The 14,541-nt window shown below is 33.9% G+C and overlaps 1 protein-coding gene across 3 annotated transcripts in view; it reads left to right on the forward strand.

Annotated features, from left to right (window-relative positions):
* CDK14 (cyclin dependent kinase 14) overlaps nt 1-14,541 on the forward strand; it is a 587,775-nt gene that overhangs the window by 196,827 nt on the left and 376,407 nt on the right. The gene's annotated exons all lie outside the window — the stretch shown is intronic.

Raw genomic sequence — 14,541 nt, forward strand, 5'->3', positions numbered from 1 at the left:
AAAAAGAGGAAAGGAGCAAATAGGTTGAACAATATAACTAAGGGAAAGTAGAAATATGTAGAGGAAAAAGGACCCTCTAATGGTAAACTCTATAGTATTGAACTTTTCATTGAGATATATTCTTTTAATACATGTCTGAATATTCCCAGGTGTTTTATCCACCTTTTTTCTCTTACTTTCTCTACCTTTTCTCTGTGTATTTTTGTTTCATTATTCATTCTATGGAAACATTTTAGATTTCTAATAAAAATGTTGGTACCCAGGAAGGCGGAAGTGGATAGAAATTGAAAAGGAGATTAAGGTAAAAAGACAATATCTATTATTTTATGCATTTGGAAATAATTAACCTACTTGTAAAATGATAACTTGACCCTTTAATTGTTAATTTTGAACTATATAATCAAAATATTTCTAATAATATAGTAATTTTGATAAATAAATGATCCTTTATTGATACTATTTTCATAAACTTATTAAAGTTATGAAATAGAAAATAAGGCTGATTTTAAACTTGTTGAAGTTATGAAATAGAAAATAAGTCTGATTTTAGTTGAGCCATTAAAATTTTTAGTGTTTGACTGCTATTTGATTTTCTTCATCATATCTTTCTATCTTATGTTCCAGCCTCTTTAATCAATTAATTAATTAATTATTCCATTTCATTTCCTTGTAGCTGTCTGATGTAATTGCTTATAAAGATTGAATGAATGTTAGGTTTTATATCTAATTGAGTTATAATTCAATTGGTAATTAACCAATCTAACTGTCATTTCTTGCATTACACGTTTGGGGTGTTATAATACTTTTCTAGGGCTGTTGTGGTAAATTACTACAGACTTGCTGGCTTATTCTCTTATAGTGCTGGAGGCTAGAAGTCCAAGCTCCCTTTAAAGGCTCTGGGGAAGAAATCCTTATTTGCCTTTGCTAGCTTCTGATAGCTCCTGGCAATCTTTGGTGTTCTTTGGTTTACAGCTACTTCAATCTCTGCCTCCATCTTCTCATGGCCTTCTTCTCTAGGGGTCTCTGTGTTTCTTCTCTTCTTATAGGGACACCAGTTGTTGGATTTAGGGCCTGCCCTAATCCAGTATGACTTCGTCTTAACTTAGCTAATTACATCTGCAAAGACCCTATTTGCAAATAAGGTCACAGTCTGATGTTCTGGATGGACATGAATTTTTGAGAGACACTATTCAACCCACTGCAGGTATTTGTTCTTCTCAATTTCGCAGAGAGATTTGTAGGTAATAGTGGACTGGGACCTGCATTGCACCTTCAAAAGTTTAGGAGAAAAATGTACTGTATAGTGGCTTTGATAACACGCATTGTTTTCTTTTTACTTGTTTCCATCTTTAGACAAATGAATGTGTTAATTTTTCCACAGTGTTGTTTTTTTTCTCTCTGAATAGGCTCCTTTGGTATTGTTCATTTGTTTTTGTTTTCAAGAAAAATATCATTCTGGATAATTGAGTGACTCATGAACTGTGGCTTGTGTGAAGATAAATTACTTCTGTCAGGGCAGTGAATGTGATAGAGACATTGGTAGTTAGTCTGGGGTTAGAAGCAAGAACTGATATAATGGAAACCCCCAAGGCTACTAAGTAGATGTGAAATGATAAAGGTCTACTTCCACAATTCCGTAAACTTGTTGTTGGAATTTCAGACACATTTACTCAAAGACAAAATGTTGTAAATCTTGATTAGAGTCCTAGGCTATTTCACAAGCGTCTTTTTATCCAGATAAGCTGTTGAATGAATATGTAGCTCTGACGATCAAATAGACCTTAAATGATAGGGATTTAGTCATCTTTGGTTATAACCTAAATCATCTTGTCAAATGTTTGGATGCCAATAAACATCTTACTCCTGTCACCTTTCCAGTGGAGAGAGGGCATCTGCCGAAGAGAACTCAGGCCTTCCACTCGCTCCTGCTTCCCTGACCTGGAGTCTCTCATTCTCAGGCTTTTGGAACCTAAATTGAGAAAATGGGCACAGATGAGACCAGGGTCTCCTGGGGCATAAGCTCCTTCTGTAACAGAACTGCAGGACAGTGCTGGGGAGGGGGAAAAAGGACAACAATTTTTTCCCATGTTTTTGTTTTATCAATATTGGTGTTTTGAATTGTTTGTCATCTTGTAATGACTTCTAAATTAATAAGTAGATCATAAACAGAATTTTTAGTGAGCCTTTACTCTATGCTAGCATAACATCTGACTATGCAGTGAGTGACAGGTTAAGTTAGATGTCTTCCAAAGGTCTTAATAACTTTAGGATTCAGCAGTTCTTTGCTCAGTTTAGACATTTCTGAATTCAGCTGTTTTACTGGCAAGTGTTTTTTAAGGCACTAATTATGCTTGCTATTTGAAGTATCTTAATTCTGTATGAGCTAATTGGGAAGCTCAGTCAGACTTTAGAGATTACCTTGTCCAGGGATTTCTCGATTGCATACTGGTTGCACTTAAGCTGCATGTATGGTTCTCACAGTGGATTTCAATAAATAGGATTAGTGACCAGCAAGAGGCAGTTTAGTCTAGTGGTTGAGTGCCTAGGCTCTAAAGCCCAGCTACGTGAATTCACTTTTAGCCTCCATTTGTACCTAAGTGTAAGATTCTGAGCAAGTCTTAAACTTTCTGTGCCTCAGTTTCCTCTTCTGAGGATGAAATACTACTAATCTTATAGGATTGTTGTGACATTGTACCCATTATATATGAACATGAGGCCATAAAATAGAAACAACTAAGGAATAATGAAAACTTCTTGAAAATAAAAATGCGTTAACGGGGATTTAAAATTCATGAGAAGAATTTGTATGGTGAACTCAAGGAAATCCCCTTAAAGGAAATCAAAAAGAGATATCTTCTCTTATCTCTTGGAAGATAAATGATAGTTCTTCGAATTTTCTTCTGTTTTGTGTCTGTTTCATTTTTTGTGCTTGTTTGTTCTTATTGGAAATGCCCTTCAGCTGTCTGGAGATCTTGATTGTCAACTTGTATTTAAGAGTGAGACATTTATAAGCTGACTGAAAGCTCTGGCGCTTGGATAGGGTATGTTGGTTGGTGAGCTTCACGTGGTGTGATGGGGATGGGTTAACCAATTTTTTCCTTTTAGCCTCTCAGATGTCAGTATATGGGGTTTTGTTTTGTTTTGTTTTTTTCCTTAGAAGGAGGCTTCAGTTTCTACAGGGAAGGATTATTTAATCTCCTGCATAGAGGATTTAAGTTTGCTGCCCACATTATGGGGATTGAGTAAGAGACACGGGTTGTGGGGGAGTCTTATGCTTCAACATATAGAATTTTATTAAATCCCTATTTTCAGTTCAGATCATACAGCTAGTGTAGAGGAACTAAAAGGTATTGAAGTACTTAAGGCAAAAAATTATAAGGGCCTGTAAAATGCCTTGACAGTAGGGAGAGATAGGAGTTGAGTGTGTTGGGAGGGACTTAAGAGGAACACTTGGTAGGCTTGGTGTTTGACGAGACATGGAGCTTGACGGAGACGGAGGTATTCAAGACACCTTCCAGGAGTTTGGTGATGTGTGTGGATTATGGGAAAATGAGTTCAATCTCTGATGTGTCAAGTTTGAGATCTGGCATTCATGTGGCAGTTGCTTACGTGGAGGTGAAATTTAGATAGCAGGTTAGTTGTACTTAAATTGAACACATTATTAGTCATGTTCAAGTGCATGATCTCATTTGTTTTCAACACCGTAAGGAAGGTTGATGTTATCATCTTCATTTTACTAATTAAGAAGCTGGGGTCTAATGAGATTTTGTCTAAAGTCACACAAATACTTAAGTGGCAAATGCGGGATTCAGCTTGGATCTTCTGACTGGTACCTGGCTTGGGACATGTTGAGTGACTAAGTGAATGAGTGAGTGAGTAAACTCCAAGTCTTTTCTTTTTATTCTACTGAACTATGTTGCTATTGAGACAGAAATCCTATATGATGAAAATTGTACACAGATTCTTTATAGGCTTCTAAGAAACAGAGAGGTGAAGTTGAGAAAGCATCATAATAAGCAAGTTGGGAAATAGTCAGTCTTGGTGGAGATTGTGCCACTAGCTATGTGATCATGAGCAAATACTGAACATATTTCATCCTCGGTTTTTGCATTTTTGAAATGAAGCAGGGACTATATGATTTTAGAGCTTTATGATTAAAATAATAGTACCAGCATGAATCTTTTATTTGGATAAAGGATCTATAATTGTATCATCAGTGTTCTTCATACACACATGCTGTAATATGATGCATACTTATTATGTTAAAATCTTTCTTTTAAACTCTCTAATAATAACTCTTTATGTCTGTCACTGTACAAATTAACATAAATTGCTTTAGAGCATTTTACAATTGACAGGCAAAAATTTTGTAAATGGAAGATAAAAATCTATGAGTCTAGACTGTGATTCTAAGTAAACTTATGTAAATTGTCACAATTATTATTCTTTGTAAGTCTGAGTAATTTGATGGGTATCTGCCAATTGATAGCAACAAAAATTTGTAAGCTGTTAGATCATGTGACTTTAAAAACTATGTAAGTCATATGTTTTCTTTTTCATGTCATTAACTTTAAAGGATAAAATTTGTTTTTTTAAATCAAGTAACTGATTTCTTGACTGCTTTACATTTGTAAAAATTTTTCATTACATTTTGTCCTACTTTGTTAACTAGAAATATAAATTGAGATATGATGCTTTTACATTTAGATATTTTTTAGAAGGATTGTGTAATCAGTTCTAATCTGAAGGCATTTATAACCATCTAAAAATCTTCATGGACGTTTTCAGTTCCTACCTTGTCAACCTTTAAAAAATGCTACCTCATTTAAATCTTACCATAATCCTATGTTATCTTTAGGTGTAATATAGCCAAGTTATAGATGAAGAAATTAAGGTCTAGAGATAAGTAAATTGTCTTGTGTCATACAATTTACTAGTAAATAGCTGTTAGGATTTTAACTGGGGTCTTTTAACTGAAGTATTTGTTCAAGGATAGTGTATATTCTTTCTTTCAAAATTTCTTGGCTAATTTTAAAAAGAGGTGAGATTCAAAGTCTATGTATAAATTTCCTATCATGGTAGTAATTAATGTAGCTATTACGGATTGCTTTTTAAAAATGCAACCCACTGATACACCTTTGCTACTTGTCGGTATTTGAGAAGCTGTTATACTGTTCTGCCACCTAAGCTATGTACTGTCTAGTAGCATAGAAATAGTCAAAGGATGGCAAACTATGAACAGCAATTTATGACCCATGTCATGACCACTGACAGTATTTAGTGGCATATATCTTTCAGTTCTAGGTTAAGATACATTTCCTTGCATGTTTATAGAACATTCAAGGAAGATAGCAAACAAGGAAGATTTTTGGTGTTTATTTTTTAAAAATGGATACGTCAGGTATATTTGTAGCAAACTCTCTGGAAAAGAATTTGACAGTCCCAGAAAGAGAGGAGAGGAGAGAGAAACGGGGAAAAACATTTTTAAAAAAAATTGTCAAAAAATTAATAAATTTGATGAAAAGCATAATGAATCTATTAATCCATGTAGATCAATGAACCACAACTAGGGGAAACTTAAACAGACCCAAAACTAGATCCATCATGGCCAAACTGTTTAAAGGAAAAGACAAAGAGAAAATCTTGAAGGCAGGAAGAGTAAAACAACTCACTATATATAGGAGAAAAATTATGATTAAGGGCCAATCTTTCATAACTAGTAGAGGCAGGAAGGCAAGGTAATTACATATTTAAAATGTTTAAAAACATTAAAAACAAAAGAAAACAAAAGAGAAAAACCTGCTAACTGAAATTTTGCATCCAACAAAATATTCTTCAAAAATGAAGGCTAAAGTCATTTTCAGTTCAGCAAACACTGAAATACTAAAGGAAGTATATGAGGCTGAAAAAAAAATGACATGAAAAAATAACTCAATTCCACAGAAAAGAAATGAAGAGCATCAGAAATGGTAAATATGTGAGTAAATATAAAAAATTCTTTAAGTACATTTTCTCTTAATTTGTACAGAAACATTAGATTATTTAGCACTGTAAAATATCATGATGTTGTTGGGTATAAAATGTATATAGATGTGATATATATGAAAATAATAACGGGGGGATAAAATTGGAACAAAGATACTATATTTTAACAGTATTAAGTCAATATGAGCCTGAAGTAAAGCATAATAAATTAAGCTACAAGCAGGTATTCCTGAAGCAACCACTAAGAAAATAATATAGTTAAAAGTCAATGGAAGAACTTGAAAAGTACACTAAAGAAGATTTCTCTAACGCAAAGAAGACAGTAAAGGAGGAACATAGGAAAAAGATATGAAATATATAGGAAAAAAATAGCAAACAACAGATGCAGATGTGAATCCAACTATATCAACAATTATGGACTAAATACTCCAGTCAAGAAGGAAGGATTTTTGAGGCTGGATTAAAAGGGAGGATTTAAGAATATGCTGTCTAAAAGAGAAGCACTTCACTTCCAGAGACTCAAATAGGTTAAAGGGAAAAGGATGGAAACAGGTATGCTGTGCAAATAATAACCACATGAAATCTGGAATGACTGCGTTAATATCAGAGAAGATAGAGCTTATGACAAAAATAGAAACAAAGTTCTGTTTTTTCAAGAGCCAAAGAGGGACATTTTATAATGATAAAAGGGTCAGTACATTACAGAGTTTTCACAATTATAAATGTATACAGCCTATCAGTAGAGTTCAAATACATAGGAAGTATAAACTCACAGAGTTGAAAGAAGACATAGACAATTCAACAATTTTAATGATAGATTTCAGTACCTTATTTATGGTGATTGATAGAGCAACTAGGCAGAAAATCAACAAGGATCTAGAAGGTTTGAACAACACTATAATCAATTTAACATGTATACAACACTCAACCCAACCCCAGAAGAATATGCATTCTTTTCAAGAGCACAGTGAACATTCTCCAAGATAGACCCATAGGCTAGATCACAAAATTAGTTTCAATAAATTTAAAATGTTTGAAATCATTCCAAGTATAAGCTCTGGGCACAAAGTAATTAAGTTAAAAACAAACAACAAAAATAAATTTTGGAAATACATGGGAATGAAACAACATACTTCTAAACAGCCATGGGTCAAAGAGAATATCACAAGGGAAGTCAGAGAATATTTTTATCTGAATGAAAATAAGAGCACAACATATCAAAATTTGTGGGATGAAGCTAAAGCAGTGCTAAGAGGAAAATTTAGAGCATTAAACATCTATTTCAGGAAAGAAGAAAGGTCTGAAATTAGTAATCTAAGCTCCCACCATAAGAATATAGAAAAATAATAGCAAATTTATCTCACAGGAAGCAGAAAGAAAGAAATAATAAAGATGGTAGTAGAAATCAATGAAATAAAAATAGAAAAACAATAGAGAAATCAGTTAAACAAAAAGTTTGTTCTTTGTCATAACAACAAAATCGATATATCTTTACCTAGACTGATCAAGAAGAAAAGAGGCATACCTTACTGACAAACATCATCAGTGAGAGGACATCACTATTGACCTTATAGAAATTCAAAGGATTGTAAGGGAATATTAAGAATCACTTCATGCTAACAAATTAGACAATTGATATCAAATGGATAAGTTCATACAAAGCAGAAATATTAAAAATGATTCAAGAAGAAATAGAGAACCTGAATAGATGTATAATATAAAGAAATTGAATTGGTAACTTAAAATCTTCTCACAAAGAAAAGCCCAGGCCCAGATGAGTTTACTGGTGGTTTCTATCAAATATTTAAAGAAGCAGTAATACCAATACTACACAAACTCTTTCATAAAATAGAGGAAGAGGAAAAACTTCCCAACTCATTCCATGAAGCTAGGATTACCCTAGTATCAAAGCCATACAAAGAAACTGTAGTTTACTATTCCGCATGAACATAGGTGCAAAATTCCTTAGCAAACTGAATACAGCAACATATAAAAGGATTATACATCATGACTAAGGAGGATTAATCATAGGAATGCAAGTTTAGTTTTACATCTCAAAATCAATTAATGTAATATGCACTGTTAAATCCACATTATCATCCCAACAGATGTAGAAAATATTTTAAACAAAATCTTACACATATTTGTTAAAAACTCTTAAACTTGGAATAGAAAGTAACTTTCTCAGTACACACATACATACACACACAGTTGTATATACTAGCAATGAACATGTGTAAAACAAAATTTAGAACACATAACATTTACAATCACTTTAAATAATTATAATAAAAAAGAAATACCTAGGGATAAATCTAACAAAACATATTCAGAATTTGTATGCTAAAAATTATAACACCTTGATGGAAAGAAATCAAAGAATATTAAAGTAAACGGAAAGACATAGTGTGTTCATGGATTGAGAAGACTAATATTTTTGAGACAACAGTACACCCCAAATTTCTCTATTGATTCGGTGCCACCCCTGTCATAATCTTAGCTGGCTTTTTGTAGATGTTGACAATCTGATCCTATAATTATATAAAATTTAATGAGCTAGAATTGTCAAAGCAATTTTGAAAATGAAGAACAAAGTAGGAGGAGGACTTACATTACATGATTTCAAATTTTGTATAAAGTTACAGTGATCAAGACAGTGTTCTGTTGGTGTAAAAATAGACATATTGATCTGTGGAATCAAAGGGAAAGTCCAAAATAAACCCTTACGGTCCTGGGAAGTTGATTTTTAATTAAGTTGCCAAGGCAAGTGAATGGAGAAATGATAGTCTTTTTGACAAATGGTACACAACAATTGGATATTCAAATACAAAAAGATTAACTTAGACACTTAACTCTAACATACACAAATTTCAACTCAAAATTGATCATAGACCTCAATGTAAGAGATAAAACTATAAAACTTATGGAAGAAAACCTGGAAGAAAATTTTTGTGACCTTAGACTAGGTTAAGATTTCTTAGAGCTATGACAGCAAGAACACAATTTTTAAATAAAAATAGTTTTTCAATTGTAGTTTTCCTCTTCAAAAGACACCATTAAGAAACTGCAAAGATAAGTCACAAATTGGGAGAGAATATTTCCAAATAACATATCTGATAAGGGATTTATATTTAAACACACATAAAAATATAAAGAGGTTTAAAACTCGATAATGAGAAGATGCTTACATTTATTTATTTATTTATTTTATTTATTTATTTTTTTTAAAATTTTATTTTGTCGATATACATTGTAGCTGATTATTGCTCCCCATCACCAAAACCTCCCTCCCTTCTCCCTCCCCCCCTCCCCCCAACAATGTCCTTTCTGTTTGCCTGTTGTATCAACTTCAAATAATTGTGGTTGTTATATCTTCTTCCCCCCCCCCCCGGTTTGTGTGTGTGTGTGTGTATGTGTGTGTGTGAATTTATATATTAATTTTTAGCTCCCTCCAATAAGTGAGAACATGTGGTATTTCTCTTTCTGTGCCTGACTTGTTTCACTTAATATAATTCTCTCAAGGTCCATCCATGTTGTTGCAAATGGCAGTATTTCATTCGTTTTTATAGCTGAGTAGTATTCCATTGTGTAGATGTACCACATTTTCCGTATCCACTCATCTGATGATGGGCATTTGGGCTGGTTCCAACTCTTGGCTATTGTAAAGAGTGCTGCGATGAACATTGGGGAACAGGTATACCTTCGACTTGATGATTTCCATTCCTCTGGGTATATTCCCAACAGTGGGATGGCTGGGTCGTATGGTAGATCTATTCGCAATTGTTTAAGGAACCTCCATACCATTTTCCATAGAGGCTGCACCATTTTGCAGTCCCACCAACAATGTATGAGAGTTCCTTTTTCTCCGCAGCCTCGCCAGCATTTATCGTTCATAGTCTTTTGGATTTTAGCCATCCTAACTGGGGTTAGATGGTATCTCAGTGTGGTTTTGATTTGCATTTCCCGGATGCTGAGTGATGTTGAGCATTTTTTCATATGTCTGTTGGCCATTTGGATATCTTCCTTAGAGAAATGCCTACTTAGCTCTTTTGCCCATTTTTTAATTGGGTTGCTTGTTTTCTTCTTGTACAGTTGTTTGAGTTCCTTGTATATTCTGGATATTAATCCTTTGTCAGATGTATATTTTGCAAATATTTTCTCCCACTCTGTTGGTTGTCTTTTAACTCTTTTAATTGTTTCTTTTGCTGTGCAGAAGCTTTTTAGTTTGATATAATCCCATTTGTTATAATAACATATCTGATAAGGGATTTATATTTAAACACACATAAAAATATAAAGAGGTTTAAAACTCGATAATGAGAAGATGCTTACATTTTTTTAAATGTGCAAATCATTTGAATAGACATGTATTTATAAATGGTTAAGAAGCCCATGATGCTCAAAGTCATTAGTGATAAAGGAAATGAAAATTAAAACCACAGTAAGGTGTCACTGCATAGCCAGTACAATGGTTATAATAAAAAGACCAACAATACAAAGTGTTGGCAAGGATATAGAATAACTGGAATCGTTTTACACTGCTGGTGGGAATGTATTACAGTACAGCCACTTTGGAAAACACTTTGGCAATTTTGTAAAAGTTAAGTATTAAATACCATATGACACAGCAACTCCATTTCTGGGTATCATCTCCCAAGAAAAATAAAAACATACTTCTGCACAAAGACATGTACATGAATGTCCCTATTATTACTATGCAGGATAGCCAAAATCAGGTAACAATCCAAATGTCCATCAACTGTTGAATTAATACAATATCATATATTCATACAGCAGTAAAAAGGAGCTAGCTACTGATAACATGTGTGAACATGTTTGAACCTCAAAAACATTGTGCCATTTTAAATAAGCCTGGTCACATATACATGAAATTCTAACAAAAAGCATATCTATTAAGACAGAATGCAGATTAGTGATTGCCTGGGGCTGGAGTTGGGAGTGGGGATTGGCTGTACACTGTCACACATCTATGGTATAATGAAAATGTACCCATACTAGATTGTGAATAACTCTATAAATTTACTAAAAACCAGTAAATTATACATTTACAGATGGCAAATTTTATAGTAGGTAAATTATACTTCAATAAAGTTGTTTAAAAACAGTGGCTAATCTTAGTGTGATATAAATATTATCAGAATTGTAAGAATGCAAAACACGCAAACAAAGCTGAGTTATGGTAATGGTTGCAGAACTCTATATATTTACTGAAAATCATTGAATTTTATAGTTATAGTGAGTATATTTTACTCAACTACATTTTCTCCTAATTTTATCAAAATATGTATTTATATGCTTAGCCCAAAATGAAGAAAATTAAAGTGTTAAAACGAGTGATTTAATAACATTATCTATTTCTCTTTCTTCCAAGTTCTCTAGACATGTTACTTTTATTTTCATAAATAAAACTTTTGTTGAACATAACTTTCTGTAACTGATACATCCTATTCTCAAAAATCTAAAAATGTATTAGTCAAGAAAGATAAGCTTATCAGTTGGATTATAGGACTGTGATCACAAAAGCCTAAAGGGAAAGAGTAAGAGAAACTGTTGTAAGTCAAAGAGGCTTTAAACTACTGATGGAAGTGGTGGACCTTGAGCATTGTTGCAGTCAGACAGTCAGAGGGAAGTTTCTTGGGTCTCCTATTCGTGCTGTCCTGCCTGTTCTGTCGTTACAAGAAACATGGGTTGTTTTGCATCAGAGCTTTTTTAAAAATATCACGATTACTGCCAGTTTTTGACAAACAATTTTAATCACAATGCACTATTTGTTCAGTGAGAGAAAATAACCCCATATGAGCAAAAAAAAAAAAAAAAAAATTGTATAACTTATGCAGCCAAGAAGCTGACAGTTGAGCTTTTATGACTTCATAGTGGAGAGGCAGCCAGAAAGCTACATCTCAGAGGAAAGAATATCCCTTGCCCTTTTCAAGCCTAAGTCCTCCCAGTCCCTCCCCAGCTGTGCTTTGACTATCTTTCAAGATCTTCTTAAAATGCTGTCTCTTCCTTGAAATCTTTTTGCCTTTATGGAAATAATCTTTTTTCCTTTTGTGCTCTCTTTGTTCATTTGTTTATTTTGTCATTGTTTTTTGCTTATACACTTATATTTTAGCACTTACTGCATTATAATTTTTGATATAGTCAATTGTGTTCAATTATAAACTGTCGATAACTTCTTGGAGCTTCATGTTTTAAGGGTTGTGGTATGAAGCAAGCACTGACTCGTAGTATCCTGACTCTTTCCCTACTGCCATCAAAGTGGAACTAACCCAGAGTCCAGTTAGTGTTTCAATAAAATTCGAGCAGTAATGGAAAGGGCCTTAGTGGTTTCTGAATTAAAAGTGGGAGAGATCACTTGTGTGGTCGTGGAAGAAATGGGATTTGGGCTGAGCCTTAAAGGGTAGATAGGATTCTTATAAGGACAAATGATCAGAGAAAGGCATGCCTGCTACTTTTTAAAATTGTTTTTTGTTACTGTTGCATTTATTACTGTAGTATGTGTTTGATTGTTAATGCTGCCTTATTAATGTGGGCAGGGTGTCTGGGATGATTGGTGAGGAGAAAATCAGGAGTCCAGGGATCTGTAGGAAAATGTCATAAAGCCTGGCATACAGGAGATAGAATAAAATATTGAAGAATGTGTTCAGTTCAGGGGCATTTGTAAATTCTGAGAATGATTTGAGTGTCGTAAGCAAGGATGAGTTTGAAGTTGATAAGACTGTTTACAGAAACAGGGAAGTTAGAAGTGGCAGCAGTTTTAGGGCCAAAGTGACTGAATTCATGTTACATATGCTGAACCTGAGGTGATAGCTATTTATCCCACTAGAAATCACTGAATCCTAGGATATGGGAGCTGAGAAGAGCATTAGTAATTATGTAATCTGGTTCCGTCATTTTACCAAAAGAACAAACTGAGTCCTAGAGAGAAATGTTTAGTAGGTAGTTTGAACTACCAAGATCAGGAGAGTTCAGACCTGGAGTGAAAGTCGTATGAATCATCACCATAGAGAAAGAATATGGTCAGAGATCTGGCAGTGAATCACATCTTTAAAATGCAGCTTTCACCACAGATTATATCTGATCTTAGTGTGATTGCCAAAAAAAATACGTCATTCAGATTTCTCTATGTTTCTTATTTTCTTCTGACATTTTGGAATGTGGTTGAAGTCTTCAAAAGACCATCAAATAATTCCTATTTTAATTTTAAAAAAGCAAATTAATAGCATGTGTGGGGGAAATGTACCATATAGTATATTGTGGGAAAAGTTTAGAAGTAGAAAGTTAAAGGAAATTTTAGTAAGGGACATTTGTATTTTTTGGACACAGGCCATCTCAGTCATGTCCCTGAGTAGACCCATAAGAATTGAATTGATAGTAGTACTTTTTAAAAGCCTTAACATTTTGAACAGGACCCAAGAAAAAGAATTAAAGGAAATAATAAGCAAGAACTTGGCAGTGGTTCTTTTATCTGTGAGCTGATACTCCTTTCTTCTGTCCTAAAGTTTAGGGTTAGTATGGGCAAGAAGCAGCAGCGTGGGTCAGTTTTAATGATAACAACTTGGTTTCACAGAAGAATTTATGATAATAAAATTTTTTTGAAGAAGACTGAATCCGTTTCCATGATAAGCAGGTTGGTGGGGTTTGCTTATTTAAGATGACCTGTGTAATATTTTGTAAAAGCTCTAAATGTGTAATAGTCACCTAATAAAATGGTTGTCTCTCTAAATGCCTTTAATTAAACTGTAAAGATTGTAAGCCTGTGGGAAGCAGTTAAACATTTCTATTCTCTCAGGTACTCCCAGGATTGATTTGGATCTGGAGTACATCTTTCCCTCTGCCCCTCTTATGTTAATACATTTGGAATATCGTGGGTGGTTGATGGTGTGTAAGGGAACCAGCATCTCCCACCACCTACCCATTCTAACGTAAACCCGGAATTGGTTACCAGGCGGATTCAAACCTAGGTCTAAAGCACAGCTCTTAAAGCTAGGTTGTGTTGCTTCTCAGAGGCGGGATCATAGAGTTTAAGACTTAACCTTTAAGTGATTTGCTGCTCGTTGTCCCAGAGCTGTAGACTAATACCTCAACTCCTGCTCCAGATTTCCTTTCTTAGCTTCATACAGACACAGTTTTTTCTAGCAGAGTTATGAATGTGTTAGAAAACAAAACTTGTCTGGTCCATATTCACTCATAACCAATTAAATCTTGGAAAAATAGATTAACTAACTATTAAACATCCTGCTATTTCATAGGCAATTAATATAGCAGAACTTACTGATACCACACATGGCGGAATAATTAGTCCAAAAGAAAATATTTTTAAGGTGTTTCTCTATCAGGCAAGCTAAATCAAGTTGAAAATGGAAGACCACGAAAGTACAACTGCTTATGATACAGTTCTGTTTTCAAATGCCTGCTTGAACGTTTTCATAATGGGGATCCCTGGCAGTTTAGCTACAACTTGAATAATTGTACTTCTAGATACTTCTTATATTTCCAGAAGAAACTGCAGTAGCAGTTTATTGAAAATACTTG

Source organism: Cynocephalus volans, chromosome 6 (genome assembly GCF_027409185.1).
Source record: "Cynocephalus volans isolate mCynVol1 chromosome 6, mCynVol1.pri, whole genome shotgun sequence".
Lineage (NCBI taxonomy): Eukaryota > Metazoa > Chordata > Mammalia > Dermoptera > Cynocephalidae > Cynocephalus > Cynocephalus volans.